This window comes from Cornus florida, unplaced genomic scaffold (genome assembly GCF_030987335.1).
Source record: "Cornus florida cultivar Cherokee Brave unplaced genomic scaffold, ASM3098733v1 CherokeeBrave_3.0.0_Hap2_Chr07, whole genome shotgun sequence".
In the NCBI taxonomy this organism is placed as follows: domain Eukaryota; kingdom Viridiplantae; phylum Streptophyta; class Magnoliopsida; order Cornales; family Cornaceae; genus Cornus; species Cornus florida.
In genome coordinates this window covers 25,150,076-25,167,112 of record NW_026775577.1, presented here as the reverse complement: position 1 = coordinate 25,167,112, position 17,037 = coordinate 25,150,076, and the positions used below count along the sequence as shown (strand labels likewise).

General features: G+C 35.1%; 1 long non-coding RNA gene across 1 annotated transcript; it reads right to left on the bottom strand.

Moving 5' to 3' along the window:
• Window positions 1–14,115: 14,115 nt before the first annotated feature.
• On the bottom strand, window positions 14,116–15,453 carry LOC132267595 (uncharacterized). The gene is made up of 3 exons (XR_009469028.1): window positions 15,201–15,453; window positions 14,986–15,098; window positions 14,116–14,291 (listed from the first exon to the last, which is right to left on the bottom strand). It is a non-coding gene; the product is annotated as an uncharacterized LOC132267595 (long non-coding RNA).
• Between the last annotated feature and the right edge of the window lie 1,584 nt (window positions 15,454–17,037).

Below are 17,037 nucleotides of genomic sequence, written 5' to 3'. Positions count from 1 at the left end.
CCTTCGATCGATCCAACTTTTGTGATCGGTCGAATTTCTTTTTCTGATCGATCGAATTTCATAGATCTCATATACACACTTCATTCATCTTATCTTATGTTCATACTACCTTATATGTGCCCAATGCCTGTGATATTCCACATTGGATGCATTTCATACTTACATTGTTTAGCATGTTTCATTCTGCCACTTGCATAGAATTATGCGATATTTTGTTTTGTCTATCTTATTTGACATATATGTTTCTATATTGTGCCTTATATTCTATATATGTTGGCACTAACTCTTAAATTTTTATTTGCAGACTATGGCTCGCGTTAAGATGGTAGCACGTAGACACCGTCACGGCTCCACCCGCAGACTTAACGATGGTGCCGGTCCATCTCATGTCCGTGACCCTATTCCCGACCACACACAGAGGAGAGTCCGACAGCGAACTGGAGAGACTACGCAGCCCTCTCATATAGAGGAGCCATTACACCCTACTCCACCGTAGTGCCGGCTAGTCCAGCATTCACTCTATCACCATCTCCACCGCATAGAGGTGCTGAACAGCCAACTCAGCCGGCTCCACCTGTTCAGCTAGCTCATCTATAGTGCGATAGGCTCGCGCCTAGATATGCACACATGACTATCGAGCACGAGTCAGTATTCGACACCGCATTCTTCTCCAGATCGGTGCTGACTCGATCTGCCTATCAGGACATCATTCAACGGGGCCTCTTAGCTATTCTTGCCTCAGTTATAGAGCCGATCTACCCGCGACTGGTACGGTTGTTCTACTAGAACCTCCGACCATCGCCACGCACTATAGCTGAGCTCATCACCTCTATCGATGGCTATGAGATCACCATTACAGTGGATACTCTGGCCCGTTCGACTCACTGTCCACATCGGTGCCCGCCAGAGCTTCAGGAGACCTATCCAAGGCTCTACAGGCCTTTTTACGCCGATATGGTGATTTTTCTCACAGGTCACCATGCCAGTGGCGAGACCTTCGCCACCTGGACATTCTTGCCGGATGACTTATGGTTTACAGATTCGGTGCTCTACCGAAACATATACATAGTAGGACACAAGATTTAGAGGCGGAGTGACTATCTAGCAGCCCTGTACGCCTTCTATACCGGCCACTGGGTGTCTATTCCTGCGTTTATCTGGAGCGTGATGAGGAAGCTCTACGATGAGTATGTCAGCAAGGAGGCGCCTGGAAGGGCCAAGTCTTTTCCATTCAGCCACCTCATCATCCAGATTCTCATTGACCAGCGTTATCCCATCCATCTGCAGGAGGACCCCGAGAGAGGTTCCTATCACTTCCTCAAGAAGGACTGGGACAAGAGTTACAGAGCTATTATCACTCGCCTGCAGATCCATGCCATACTGGCGGCTGCAGAGCTGGAGTTAGAGGAGGAGGTGGCAGCACAGGCAGCCCTAGCACCAGTAGAGCCAGCAGCAGCAGCTCCCGCAGCGGACGATGCACCAGTCGATCCAGCTGCCGAGCATAATGACATTGATATAGACATTGACTTAGAGCGCCCTGCAGACGATGCAGAACAGGACTCTCCAACCAGGTCACCTATCCACGAGCAGGAGCTGTCTTCTGACTCATCCATACCAGACTTGACCCCCGGCTTCGAAGTGCGTCTGCAGACGCTCGAGGACGTTGTTGTTGCCATCAGAGCTGACCTCACGGCCCACAAAACGAAGTTCGTTACCTTTCGCACAAATGTTGCGACCATGTTCAGAGATTTATCCAGAGACATCCGTGGCGCCAGACCTGCCCGTCCTACCTCATCTTCTTGAGCTCCTAGTCTTTTCTATCTTATGATCACTTTCTCCTTTTGATACTGTATTATTGTCACTGTATTATTTTTACAGCCGGTCTGTCAACTTTGATATTTTTGTTGTACCTGCACTTTCTCTATTTTATATATCTATTTTTGCTATGGATGTCATATGATTGTATTCTCATATCTGTATGTTTGACTCCATCAGGTGCATCACAGTGACTTCAGTGAGAGAGTGCTACCCAATTTTCAGGACCACCCTTATACCTCTCTTATTTCGTTATCTGTTTATCCCATTTACACTTGCATGTTCACTGTGCACTGATTATCCCATTTTGTTATATGATAAGTTTATCCAAGTGCCAATTTTCAGGACCACAGTTCATCCCAAGTTTGGGGGGGCAATGCCACCCACTTCGGATACTTCAGTCCCGATCATTCTTGCTCAGTTGCGCTGGTATACTCTTTCCTTTGTTCTCTTTGCACATTGAGGACATTGTGCAATTTAAGTTTGGGGGGAATGGTGCTCTACAGTGATAGTTTTAAATTCAAACTTTTAGCTTGACTCGTGTATTTGAGGGATATTTCTATGATTGGTCCATACCTAGCTATGATTTTGATCTTTTGAGGACTATATTGCTTAAAATTTAAAAATTACTTGACTTGAGTGTCCAATACTCCTTGTATGCCTTATAAATGCTATTTAGGAGTAAATTTTTCAAAAGATTGATATCTTGCTTGCACTTGTGGTCCACATCATCCTGATTTTGTGATTATTTTGAGATTCACTCTAGTCTTCTACACTAGCACCGGCGCACATTAGCATTCATTTGTGGGGTACATGCTTTGTTAATTATTGAATTGATTATATCCCAATTGGGCTAGTAGTGCATTGAAAGCTTTCATTCTTGATAAAGGTGGATAACAACCCCTTTTCACTAAGTAGCCGGGATTTTAGCCTCATCAAGCACTGAACTTCTCGCGCCGAAAGATGGAGGGCCCAAACTCTAGGTTAATAATTGTTTAATAAATAAAAATAAAAAAATAAAATAAGCAACAAAAGTGAGGACTTCTCTCAAAAAAATTGAGAAGTGGGAAATGATTAGATGGTTGTTGTCTTGATTTGTAGCCTAGTTGATTTGAGCTTGTAAGTCCGTAAGGGTGTTTGAACACCTAGTGCCCTAAAGCCGTTTGGTTTGGGAGTCATTGACCTAACGCTTAACCTCATGAATCGCTAGAAAGCTTAATAGATCAATACATTGCACTATGCTTCCATCTTTGATCCTCTAAAAAAAAAAAAAAATGAATGAAAAGAATAAGTGCACATAAAATAATAAAATTTTAATAAAAGGTCCACTTTTTGTCTTGATGATCGGCACTAGATTTGTGTGCTAGTTTGAGGGTAAGGATGTGATTAATTCTTTAATTTGCTTAGATAGCAACACATTGATGCCGGTCCACTCAAAAGAATTCTAGAGTTGTTATGATTTGCATGATCATTTTCTTGATGTGTGGATGACCATACTTACTTGCTTGATGTTGAGATTTTGGGAGATTACTTGGAAAGGGTTGAAAATTTGCATACTTGAGGTAGTTTTTTCCCAATGCTTATTTGCAATATTGGTACCTCTTTTGAAAAAAAAATGAGCTTAATGTTTGTGGGTACCATTTCTGGAAACCCTCACGAGACTTCACTCATCCACTAGGGGTAACCTAGGGGTTTAAAAGGCTTGTTGCATATGCTAAACGTAATCATGCTCCCTACGAAAGTGGCGTTATCCATTTATTGTTTTCTAGATTCATACTTGTATAGTTGTTTATTTCATTCCTTTTCTTTCTAGTTCATTGCTAGAGACTAGTAATATTTAAGTTTGGGGGTGTGATGAGTACTGAAAAGTACGTATTTAAACCCCTTAAGCTTAGGTATTTTAGTACCTTTATTTATCTTACTTTACCGTTTTAGATTGATTTCGTATTATTTTCATTTTCAGGCACTTATCCCGAAAATAAGCTAACTCATCCAAATAAGAGCTTAATTGAAGCAATTCTGAGATTAAACAAAGAAAGGAGCAAAGTGGAGAAAGAAAGAAGCAAAATGAAGCAAAGCAGCAAGTTCGATCGATCCAAGTCCAAGGTTCGATCGATCGAACATTGATCGATCTCAGCACTTCAAGATAGATCCAAGCCTTGACCCAAAGCACTTAAGTCTAAAAGTTCGATCGATTCAACATCATACTTCGATCGATCGAACACCTTTGTCCTTATCCAAATGATTGATCCTATCCACAGCTGTACCACCCACTAACCACTTTTGTCCTTTTCCCATAAATATTTCCCATAAATATCTCGGATTTGTCTTTTTCCAAAAAGCTCAGCCAGTTGGATCGATCCAGCCTAAGTTCGATCGATCTCACTTATTTTCGATTGATCTCACTTACTTTTGATCGATCGAATTTCCTCCAATGCGAAAAAGTTAAAATTCCATCTCATTGAAAATTGTCCTTTATCCAATCATTAGGGAATATTGTGTGCACGACTCCAGCTCAATTTGGGTGTCATTTTGACCTACCTATATTAGGATAAGGATTGTTTTTTCAAAGGGAGCGAACATTATATTTTTCATATCATCTTTTGGAGAGGAAGTTTAGAGGAGGAGGAGGCTAGAGACACCATTGGAGATCTTCATCAACAAGAAGCAAACCTCTTCCATGGAGTTAGCCCTTGAGGGTTAAAGCATCCTTACCATGAGTGGCTAGACATCCTCTTGGGGCTAGAGTTAGCCCCAAGCATGCTTTCTATATCTTAATCTTGTGTATTATTGAGGGATTAGTGTTGTAATTAATGTTTTGACACTTTGATATATATAGATCTTGTTTAATCAATGATTTGTGTGGTTTAATGCTTCCAATTGATCATTTCATTCTATTCATATGTCTATGTATGCTAGAATTGATGTTCATATTCTTGTCTCTAGATTTTGTGTTGTTGATGCATGTCTATGTGTATTGATGCCATAAATTTAAAGATTGTTAAAACATTGTGCTTAAAAGAATGCTTTTGTGATTCTCTTGATGGTTCATGCTTATCTTTTGATGAATTGTGCCTCTCCCCTAGTTTATTTTCATGCTAGTAGTGTAGATGTAGTGTAGTTGTAGTGTAGTGTTAAATGGGAGGACAATCTATACTTGTTGTTTAATGATCCAAGCTTTTGAATGCAATTAGCATATGTCTCTAATCTTATGTTATATTTGGATTATGAGCCTAATGAAAGGATTAATGACTTGTTTTGATTTATTGTGCCTTTCACATGTTGTTTAGACAATATATGCTTAACTAGTCATCCTTACTTATTGAATCAACCAAATACACACACACACACCAATATTGTAACATCTTAATTGCCCTCATTAATCACTTGTCAATAATATAGAAATGCATTGCTTGGTGGTGATCTCTAAACCCTAAGACTCTTCTCTCTCTTACTTACTCTTAATTGCACTATTATGCTATTACTTAGTTTAATCTAGTTGCTCTTTAATCAACCTACCAACCAATTGTTTGATCACTCGACCTACTAACCCTAACAGCGATTCCATAATCAACTCCGACATTGCTCAATCCCCACAATCCATTGGGACGATCCCTACTCACTTTTGCTACGTTAGTAGTATTGTTGGTAGTGGTTTTTTATAAATTTAAACTTGACCCAAAAAGGCTTTCCTTGAACCGCATATCCACTACATCAATTTTTGCGTATAGGAACGGCTTATCGCGCGTCACTAACTATGAAAACAAAACCCATAATAATAAAAGGAGAATCAAACTATGAAAAGGTATAACTTAATTCTTATTATATATATATATATATATATATATATATATATATATATATATATATACATACATACATATAGCATTAATCAGAGATTTATGGCTGGAGAAGAAGAGAGAAACGATGGTGAATGTAACAACCATCACCTTAGCCAGACACAATATTATCCACTTTTGTTTTCCCCAAACCAGAGACTTCCCAGAGGGTCACCCATCGTGGTACAAATCCAGGTTAATCAGGCTTAACTCTGGAGTTCTGGTAGGTTTACGGCTATCATGGCTTTAAAACGTGTTATGTCATAGAAGGGTGTTGAATCTACATATAGTACTTGCCCCTTCCACACCCAAGTAATGTGGGATTATGCACCTGTAACTCACCCAGTGTGGTAGCCTATTAGTATCAACTGCACACGCTCACACACACCCGCCCACAAGATCGCCACAATCACCCCCCCCTTCGGGGCCCAACGTCCTCGTTGGCCATACTTCTGACTGGTCAGACTCTGATACCATTTGTAACAACCCACTCCACCACATTGTATGATATTGTCCGCTTTGGACTTGAGCCATCACGGTTTCGCTATTGATTTTTATTCTAAAAAACCTCATATCAATTATAATGACATACCTACATATAAGCACTTCACATTTCCCTTACCCTGACGATGTAGCTCGTCTAATGTGGTAGCTTGCCAGTGCCTCGCACCTGCCCACGGCACACCCGCCCACAAGGTCGCCATAGTGAAGGATTGAAAGAAGCCGTATAATGGTGAGGGACTGAGAAGTGGTGTCAATTTGCTTTATTGCTCAACTGAGGCTGTGGAGATCTGAGGCCGGAGAATAAGAGAGAGAAGACAAAGATCTGAAGATGGTGAAGGAGTTCGTATGACGTTGGCTGACAGCTTCGTTCTCAGGCTCTCATTTTTGCTTTTGCCTTTCATTGATGTGTGGCTATCGCCTTAGAAGTTAGGAATGCTTGAATGAGTAGGGTTTCATACAAGTGTATATATATATATATATAATAAATGTTAATTTGGTAAATATAATAACAGGGCAGGGGTAAACTATAAAACTAATACTACTGATTCCATATGTAATCAACGCGCGCGGGGCGCGGGGGGAGGGGGGGTGGGTTTCGGGGAAAGGGTACCCCTCCCCCGCCAGAAACCGGTGGTTTTTTTTTTTTTTTTCAACCCCCATCCTCGTCCTATTTAAATAAACGTTTTTCCAAACCACTTTAAACCGGGCAGGGGTGGGGCGGTTCCCCAACGGGTTGGGGCAATTTTTTTTTTTTTTAGTTAAAACGGTTGGGACAAATTGCCATCCCTTATGTATCAAAGGCTTTCCTTATATCCACCTTATAGAAATTTTTTTTGTTATAGTTGTGAAAGTTGTGTTATAAATTACGATATTATATAAATAAAAAAGGTAATAGGGCTTAAGAAACTCTCACAAGTCGTAATTCTTAGAGGTAAATGTATTATAAATAAATAAAAAAAATTATAAAAGAGTGAGACTATCGTAGTATTTGAGAAAATCTAAGTTATTATTTAGAATATAATTAAAGAAAAGGTAAATTATTATTTAAAGAATGGTTGGAAAGAGAATATAATTAGAAAAAGGGGTAAATTATTATTTAGAGATGAGTTAGAAGGAGAATAGAATTTGGAAAGTTGTAATAGAATTATATGGAAAAGATGTAATAGAATTGTTGGTACAGTATAGATATAGATATAACTTTAAGACTTAAATCTTCTCTAATGCGAGGAACGGGCTTATAAAAACATCATGTCACTTACTTATCAAAACGATGTGGTTTTGTCTTTGAATTTAACTACCTTTAACGGATATTTGGCCACAAAAAATTGGTGAAATTAACCATTTAAAGTGATAGAAATTTTAAAGTAAATGAGGTAAAGGTGCATCTTTGGAAAAAAACTGCACTTGAGACCCAGTCTAAAACAACCGTAGTTTCACACTAGTTTGATGAGAATCATATAGATTGTAATCCTAAAACTAAACTTCAATTTAAGTGTGTATAAGTTATTTTATAGGACTAGTAAGAAATTATGGATTCTGATATAAACTAATAGACTTGACAATTCCTACAATAAGGCTCCTTAATTCGTTAATGTTATCATCTCTTATTTTATAATATTATAACTACTCTTATCATTATAAATTTTATTTTATTTTTATTTTTTTACTTCCTTTGAAATTTAAAAATTATGATATTGTAAAATAAGAGATGATGCATTAATTAGTTAGAACTTCTTTTTTTGTTTTTTCATTTCTCTAAAAAAAAAAAAAAGAAAAGACAGTGAATTGCAATTGTAAATATCGTTTTTCTAACAAAAATCAATTTAAATTCAATTGAAATCTTATAGTACTATCCATGTAATAAATGGGTTAAATATATACAAGGGTGGATTCATGGGTGGGTTTTGGTGGGCTCAAGCCCACTCAAAAAAAATAAAAATAAAAATTACTACAGCCAATTTTAGCTCAGTACAAAAAAAAAAATTATTATTACTATTAGTTCACCTTATTGACAATTTCTAGATCCACCCTCACACATATATATATATATATATGCATATATTCATACTCTAATGTAGACCTGACATTAAGATATTGTAAGTCCAAGTTCACTTTTATGGGGGCATAATCTATATCTGCTTCATTTATCTCTTGAATATAAGTATTCCGTCCACATACACCCACGTCTAAATTGTGTCAAGTAACTCTTTAAAGTCGCATGATGTTTGGTGTCGCAAGCCTTCTCTTTATATGGGAAGGGTTTTGGACTCTTGGCTTTATACCAGCCGGTAGACAACATCATTCATCAATTTAAGCTTTTGGAACAAATGACAAGCATTTAGCCCGTGACAAGTGACATCAGAGCAATCCAATATTTTTATTCCCATTTTGATCATCCATATATATATATCTATGTAATTACAAATATTCCTTTGTTTTTCTTATTTTTTCTGGCAAAAACAAGAGGCAAGCTTAAACAGAACAATCAAGAGCAGCAAGGGCCAATACATTAACTGGGATGTGTACAAGAGCAACATCATTGCTGATATGGCTTCTTGAGAGCTTGGCTATGGCATGCCCCAACCTCGTTGCCAGTCCTACGGATGTGGCTAAGACGAAGAGATAGGGACGGATCCAGGATATAAGGTAAGTAGGGGCAAAAATGAATTTTGAGGAGCAATAGTGCACTTTTTTCATAATTTTAGTGGGGTGCAAATGTAATATTTCATTGGTATATTACTGAAATTGACTAAATTATAAAGGTAAAATAGTAAAAAATTAAAAATTCAGTGGAGGTAATTGCCCAAACACCCTTGGCTGTAGATCCGTCCCTGCGACGAGAGGAGAGGCTCGATCCTAAGCGCGTTTATGGAAATGCTGCAAATATTCCTTTGTTTACATACCAAAAAACCATACTCTTGTCTGAAATGGAAAATTTTTACCTTATTATATCGTTTCACTCAGAGTGCAACTTCAACGTATATCGTTTCACTCAGAGTGCAACTTCAACGAGTGAGGCAGATTGAGGCTGGCATATTGCATGAGGCTCCCGAGCTTGGAAGAGTGATTTGGATGAAGATAGAGGCACAAATATCAGATCATTGCAGTGACAAGAAGAATTGGGTGAGCTCTGCTCAACCCTGGAACACTAATGTTAGCTGTCCTGAATCTGATATCAAGACCCAAGACCCAAAACTGGATTTGGAAGCTATAAGAAGAGGATGGTTCTGCAACTAAGAACCCATTTCAGTTATGTAAATTGAGGAGTAGAGGGGCATTTGTGCCTTTTAATGGACAGTCTACTCAGGCAATGAAGGGAAAAGAGAAGGTTTTACCGGTTTATGATCCATTTTTTTTTTTTTTTTTTTTTTTTTTTTTTTTGGGGATTATTAACATATAAATGGTACTAATGACCTATATTTATTATTTAATGGAGTCAAAGTCTCATAGTTTTGAAAAATGAAGACATGAAAAAATACTATTTACCACTTTTAGGTACATAGATACCTTTTTTTATACATGCAGGTAATACTTTTTGTCATTATGTACCACTTTTTATTTTGCACAAAAAAGTGCTACCAATACACAAAAAGTGGTACCCATGTGCACAAAAAGTGGTACCTCTGTTCCCAAAACAAAAGTGGTACCTATATGCCCAAAACAAAAGTGGTACCTGATGCACAAAAAGTGATACCTCCGTGCGCAACAGTATTTTTTCATGTCCATGTCAGCATTTTGGTCAAATTCATTTTTTTCAAAACTACAAGACTATGACTTTATTAAATAATAAATATGGGTCATTAGCACCATTTATATATAATATTTCCTTTTATTTTCTTTTTTTTTTTTTAACCAGTTAGGGTTTTATCGATATGAATTTGGATGTACGCCCAAACTAGCTGTGTTTTGGCATTGGAGACAGCACAAAATATGTCACAGAACAAACCCCAAAAACAACATTAACAGAATAAACAAAGGCATTGCTGGTCTCCGGAGTTGCATAGACGATTCAACAATGCAATCGAACAGCTTGGAGGATCAAAAAGTTAAAAGCCTCTTATAACTTAAAAGTCAAAACTAAACTCTACTGTTACATACTTGCATAAAGACTATGTGCTTGTTTATATAAATTTATATAGTGCAACTCCAGTAAGTACTTGAGAGGGATTAGACGCCAATCCAAGCTAAATTTAAGATATAAAACTCTCAACTCAAACCCGGGCGCAGGTTATATTCTTTCTTCCTATTTGAATATAAGATCGATGGATGCCATCTTTTGCCCCTAATTACCCTCAACTTGTGTCACATCCCTCTTCATCGGTGAAGCTATTGACAAATCATTTACTTAGTAGATTTTATCTCATTTAAAGCTAGTTTTGTTTCTACATTAGGGATATAATCAACAAAATAATATGAACAAAATCACTAAAAAAATGCTCCTCCTCGATCTGCTACTCAATTTACCTAACAAAATAGGTTTTTAGTTGTTGTCTCTCTGTCATCAATCATCAAATACATAAAATAAAATAAAATTTTGCTTGAAAAATTATAAACATCACAATTTTTATTTTTTTACTTCTCTTTTTTTTTTTATTATTATTTTTTTTTTTTGGAATTTTTTTTTAATCTTGAATGAAAGAATAACGACTCAATATTTTTTTGTTTTCTTGTTATTCAAGGAATTTTGCTTTAACTAGCTAGTATTTGTGTTTTTACACACGCACACACACACAAGCATATACATATCAGTTCTTACAGATTTCAAGTCCAGTTTTGGATCTTGGCTCTTGATATTAAATTCATGACCGCTAACATTAGCATTCAAGGGTTGATCACAACTCATCAATTCTTTCTGTCACTTCAACCGTTTGACATCTTTGCGCCTCAATCTTCAACCAAATTGCCCTTCAATGGCAGGAATTCTATCAGTACTGGTGAAACATCCCTTTCCTTGCACTGCATTATCTCCTTCTTCAATCTCTCACAAGCTGCAAATGGCCCAAATAAATAAATAAATCACATGTATATGTGTGTGTATATATACAAACCAGAGAGAAAGAGAGAGATTTTAGAGAGAAACAAAACGCACCATCGTTTAAAAGAAGCATGCAGAGAGGTAGTTCATGTTTCAATCCCTCTATCTTTTTCATCTCATCTTCTAACAGACGAACATTATGATTAAGCTTTGATGTTTTTTCAGAAACATCATTGATCATAGATATTTCTGTTAGAAGGTAGGAGATGATCTTAGGGACATGAAGAGGAGCATCGGCTGCCATTTTCTGCTTTCTGATCTCTCTAAGATTTTATTCTCTCTGTATTTTGTTTTCTAAGATAAGAAGAAGGTGATTCAGAAAATGAAGAGTTGGTGCTTTTAAACTCACTCATCTTTACGTTACTTCATACACATCTTACCCGGCGTTTGTGGGCATATTTGTCTTTTTGTAAACATGGTCAACAGATAGCATGTCTTTGGTTATATGTCATTTTTACCCCTGTATGTGTCCCTTCTTTTTTATTTTTTTTAATCCACCTCAAAAAGAAAGTAAAAAAATAAAAAGATAAAGATAAAGATAAAAATAAGGAAAAAAAAAAAAAAATAGTAAGGCATATTGATATATCACTTATCATTAAATGTTGAATACTAAAAATTTTAAAAAATATTTAATTTTTAATTATCACATAAAAATACTTAATTTTCCAATTTTATCAAGCATATGTAGATAGAAATTCATAAGATTGGAAAATGAATAGTCCCCTTTTTTAAATAATTAATTATCTGAATTAAGTTTGATAAATCATGAGCCTAAAACAGAGAAAGGGGCAAATATTTTTAAAGAAAAATCAAGCCTGAGGTGTCCTTTTTTACAATTACATCCTTCAACGAACTGTTTTTGTCTTGTATTAAGCATTTCTACTTTTGGAACCTATTGCAGATTACTGTAATCAGATTTTTAAAGACTTTCAGGCTTTGTAACCACTGGTTTAAATGCAAACCAGTACATACCTAGCAAAAACATACAAAAAGGTTGAGAGTATGGGACACTGACATTGCCTGACATCTTGGAATATTAAATGACGATGAAAAATATAGATTGATGATTTTCTTAATAGACTTGGAAGATTAAATAAGCATTTATTTGAATTATTATTATTATTATTTTTTCTGTTTGACAAGATTTAATTCTTGTGATTGTTTGACCTTATTCATTAAAAAAATTGAGTATTATCATTAATTTTACACGAGGACCACACAACTCCTTTTATTTGAAAAAATTAAACTAATTCAGATAATTGGCGCACAGCATAATTGGGAGGATAGAAATCACTTCACAAAAAGTGAGGTCCGCTTCCCTTATCAAAATTCATAATCGGAAAGGACATTCAAGATTGTTGTGGCTGTTCGACCTTATTCATTACGAAAAAAAAAAAAAATGAACCTTATTTAATTTTCACATGATTTCTCACTTTAGAAAGTTAAACTTAATCTGGATCATCATCAATGCACCGGTCCACAGTGCACTTGGGAGGATAGAGATTACCTCACCGGATGTGAGGTCCACTCCCCGTGCATTAGATTCATTTTAAAGTTGGATAGGGGATTTATTCCCCATTTAGTTCAGACTTCACCATTTTATTACATTAAATCAATAAAATTACAAATACATATGAATTCAGGGGCAGAGTCAGAATTTTATTTCGGGAGCACAATGCACTTATTAAAAAAAAAAAAATCAACGTGTGACCAATATAATTTTTTTAAATTAGAAGACAAATAAGAATAAAATAGTTATAAAATAATATGATAAGTAAATAGTACTGTAAAAAAAATATACTTACAAATATAAGAATCAAAATATTGATTAATAATATTTTAATTAAATATAATCACAAACGTCAACAATAAAAAGAAAGAAGAGGAAAAAATGGCCCAATACATGATTCTATACAAGTGAAAAAAGAAATTTTTATGAAAAAGGAAACAAAAATTAGAAAAGAAAAAGTATATGGTGTATTTGAAGAAGGGAGATATATGTCACTTTTTTTCTTTTTCTTTTTTTTTTTCAAAAGAAAATTAGAGGAATTTGAAAATTAAAATTACATATAAATATATGTATATAAAAAAAATATATACCTATGTATAGCAAGTTAGAGCAATGACAAAGCTCTTCTGGGCCATATTATTTTATAACCTTGGATTTTATTTTATTGAAATATTATAAAACTATCCATGTACTAACTGCGTTATTTATAAATATATTCATATTCTGATGCAGACCTGAAATTAAGGTGCCGGTCAGAAATCACTTTTATGGGGCATAATTTCTATTTGCTCCATTTCATCTCTTAAATATAAGAATTTTTTTCACATGCATCAGCCTCTAAACTGTGCCAAGTAACTTCGAAAAAATCACATGATGTTTGGTGTAATTAGAGTACTGGGACATCGGTGTAATTAGAGTACTGTCCCATGATAGTTAAGGATTTCAGAGAGCGAGTAGGCAACATGCGAGTTAGGCAACATCACCCAATATATTAAGACGCTTATTACAAGTGGTATTAGAGCAGACTCAATATAAAATTTACTGATTTTCATTTTGACCATCTATGTATATATAATTGCAATTCACTCTTATCAGATAGATATAGAAAAGATGATGATGAATGACACATTATTCTCAATCTAACAATTTACTTTTTGTCTAAAATTGGATACATAAGAGTAGGGTTGCAACTCGGGCGGGTTGGGCAGGTTGGACACTTAACTCGGACTCAGCACAACATACAAATCTTCAGCCCAGACCCAGGGATAATTCCGCCTACTGAGCCCAAGCCCAGCCCATACTTAATTTTTAAAACGCGGGCTGAACTCGGGTTCTTAATTCTAGTTATATTTTTGAGTTTTATTGGGTTTTGAAGTCGGGCTCTCAATTTTTATTAGTGGGAGTAGCCTATATTTTGACAATAATATCAATATGTTGCCTTAGTAATAAATAAGTCCAAAACAAATCCTCATAACAACATTAATAATAACATTGCAAAACAACATAAAAAATTGTAGGTCTAACTCCATGCTCCTCTCAATCTCCATGCTGCTCAACATTCATCCTCCAATCTCCATGTTCCTCATTCCTACAAAAGGGATATGACAATATCAAATTATAGATAACTTGTTAAAAAAAAAAAAAAAAAAAAAAAAAAAAAAAAGCATGAAATATATAAATTATTTGTCAAAACTATCTCATATACACATAATTGATAATATTATCCCTTAATTTTGCTAGATGACTCTAAACCTGAAGCTATACACATAATTGATAAGCACCTAAGAAAATCACTTATTACGATCTCAGTTAAAGTTAAGCACCTAAGAACATACAATCTTAGTGATCTTTCTTTCTTTGCCAATTTAAAACTCCTAGAAAATCTTGGGTAAGTTTTTTAGAAATTTTTTTTGGCTCTCAGAGACCTGAAAAATAAATAATTAATTAATAAGTGCACTCAAAAATTTTCTCCTTTAATTGACAATTTTCTAAACATTTTTCTCTATATGGTTCCTGAAACATAAAAAATCTCAGAATGAAATTGCATAAGAGGATCCAATTTCATAAAAGTCATATATGGTTCCTGAAAACTACTTTATTTTCAGAATTTTACTGAGCTGTTGCCATACCAGACTTCTAGTCATAATAAGACCCCAGGAAACCATATTATTATTAAAAAACCTCAGTTGCCTCTACATCATCCATTGTTTATGAAATTGCATCAATGGATTCAACTCATTAAAACAAAAAATAAAAATAAATAAAAAATCTGCAATACCTACCGATGTGACAGCAGACGATGACGAAGGACGGCAGGACAGAGGACGACGACGATTAGGGGTTGGAGATCTGGATCTGGAAACTGAAAGATATGGGTTTTGATTTTTTGAACAATCTGAAATAAAAAAAATTACAAAATATGTATTACAGTCTTACAGCCTTGATTAGTTGATTTAGAAAAAAAATATATATATATTAAAACAAAACCCATACATACAAGTTAGCAGTTGGAGAGAGAGAGAGAGAGCTTTCTTATGACAATCTGAATTCGCTCTTTCTTCTCTCTTTCCTTGAATCAATCCATAGCTTGAGAGTTGAGAGACAGTCGGGCAGTGGCTGAAGCTCGCGAACGGCGAATCCGATCTGGAACAAAGGGCGATGGAAACTGAGAAGAGGGGAGGCGGACTTTTTTTTTTTGGAAAGTTAGGAGAGGCGGACTGAGAATGGGAGTAAAGGAAGTAAGGAACCTAGGGTTTCTATATAAAATATATATTGCCAAAAATATATATAAAATATAATTCTTTCTTTCCTGATTTTTATTTTCTCGTTTTTCTTAAGTTCCTTAATAATACAATAATAAGTTTTTTATTTTTATTGTATATATATATAATTATATATATAGCCAATGTTTCAATTTTGATTATTTTTTGTTGATATATGTTTTCATTGTGACATGCAATACTTGTTAGGAGATATTATATATTTATATATGACTATATGAGTCCTACTATTTGTCTCGATAAGTAAAAATTTACTACTTCACCTAGTTTATGTAATACCCCTAATTTTAAAAAGGATAAAATTGAATAAAATTAGAATTTCAATTATATTTATTACATTTTTTTTATGTGACTAGTTATTTAAGTGTGTAATTGTTTTACTTTGTTAATTGATTTAATTGTAGTTATGTATGTTTTGTTTGTTTAATGTTTAAATTGTTTTAAATTGAATATGTATTTATATATGTTTTTATTTGAATTAATGTTTAATTGTTTGTTTAATGTTTAAATTGTTTTAAATTGAATATGTATTTATATATGTTTTTATTTGGATTAATGTTAATTGAATTATTTGTAAATTTAAGTTTTATTGATTAATGGAAGTTGGGTTTGGATAGTAGTAATGGACTAACCGTTTGGGTCTCATGGATTATTCGGATAAGAGGGGGATGGGTACAGTATTACCCATGGAAGTATATACATGTATATTTGAGTATATCTGTATATAGGGTTAGTTTAATTGTTAGTATTTATTAATAATTAAACTGGTGTTATCAATCCTAATTTAATATGTATTATAGTTTTAGGGTTTTGTTTTATTCTCACGAGTTTTTCCTACTCCTTTCAGAATTTCAGAATTCTATTTAGGTTTTCCTTAAACCTCTATAAATACATCATTATATTTTCTTAGGGTTTTTTGGAAAAATAAACACAAACCCTATTTTCAAACCCTATTCACGTACAGTGAAAATACAGAGAGTTGTAGAGTGTAAACAGAGAGAGGGTTTGAGGAAAACAGAGTAACCTAGGTGAGGGTTTTGGTTGCGGTTTAGGGTTTGAACTTAGGGGAAGGGAAGGCTGAGCAGTAGAGGGTGGAGTTGACAGTACTCGGACATCGTCGGAAAGCTTAGGAGACGGCGACATGGTTTTGAATCTAAAACTGTAAAGGCAAGTTCTTTTCTTCCTCCTTCCCGTTGGCCTGTGTTCTGTGCACCTAGATATACTCTAGGGTTTTAATGGATCAATAATTGAATTAAGCATGTTTTTATATGTCAATTTAACCTTATCTTTGCCTTGAATAAATTCGGTGATGGGTTTTTGAAAGTTCATTACAGTAGTTGTTTTTCCTAAGCATGATTTGTCTGTGGAACTTGTAGTTTTTGTTTTTGATTTCAACTATTGTAAACACTCCATGGGGATTATACTGGACATAGTTAGGACCCTTGGGAACAGTCTAAAACTAAATAGAACGGGTGGGAAGCGGCCGGCGTTGAAGAAGAAGGTCGCAGAAGTCACAGACGGACAGACGGCTCTCAAGAGGGAGAGAGCTGGCTC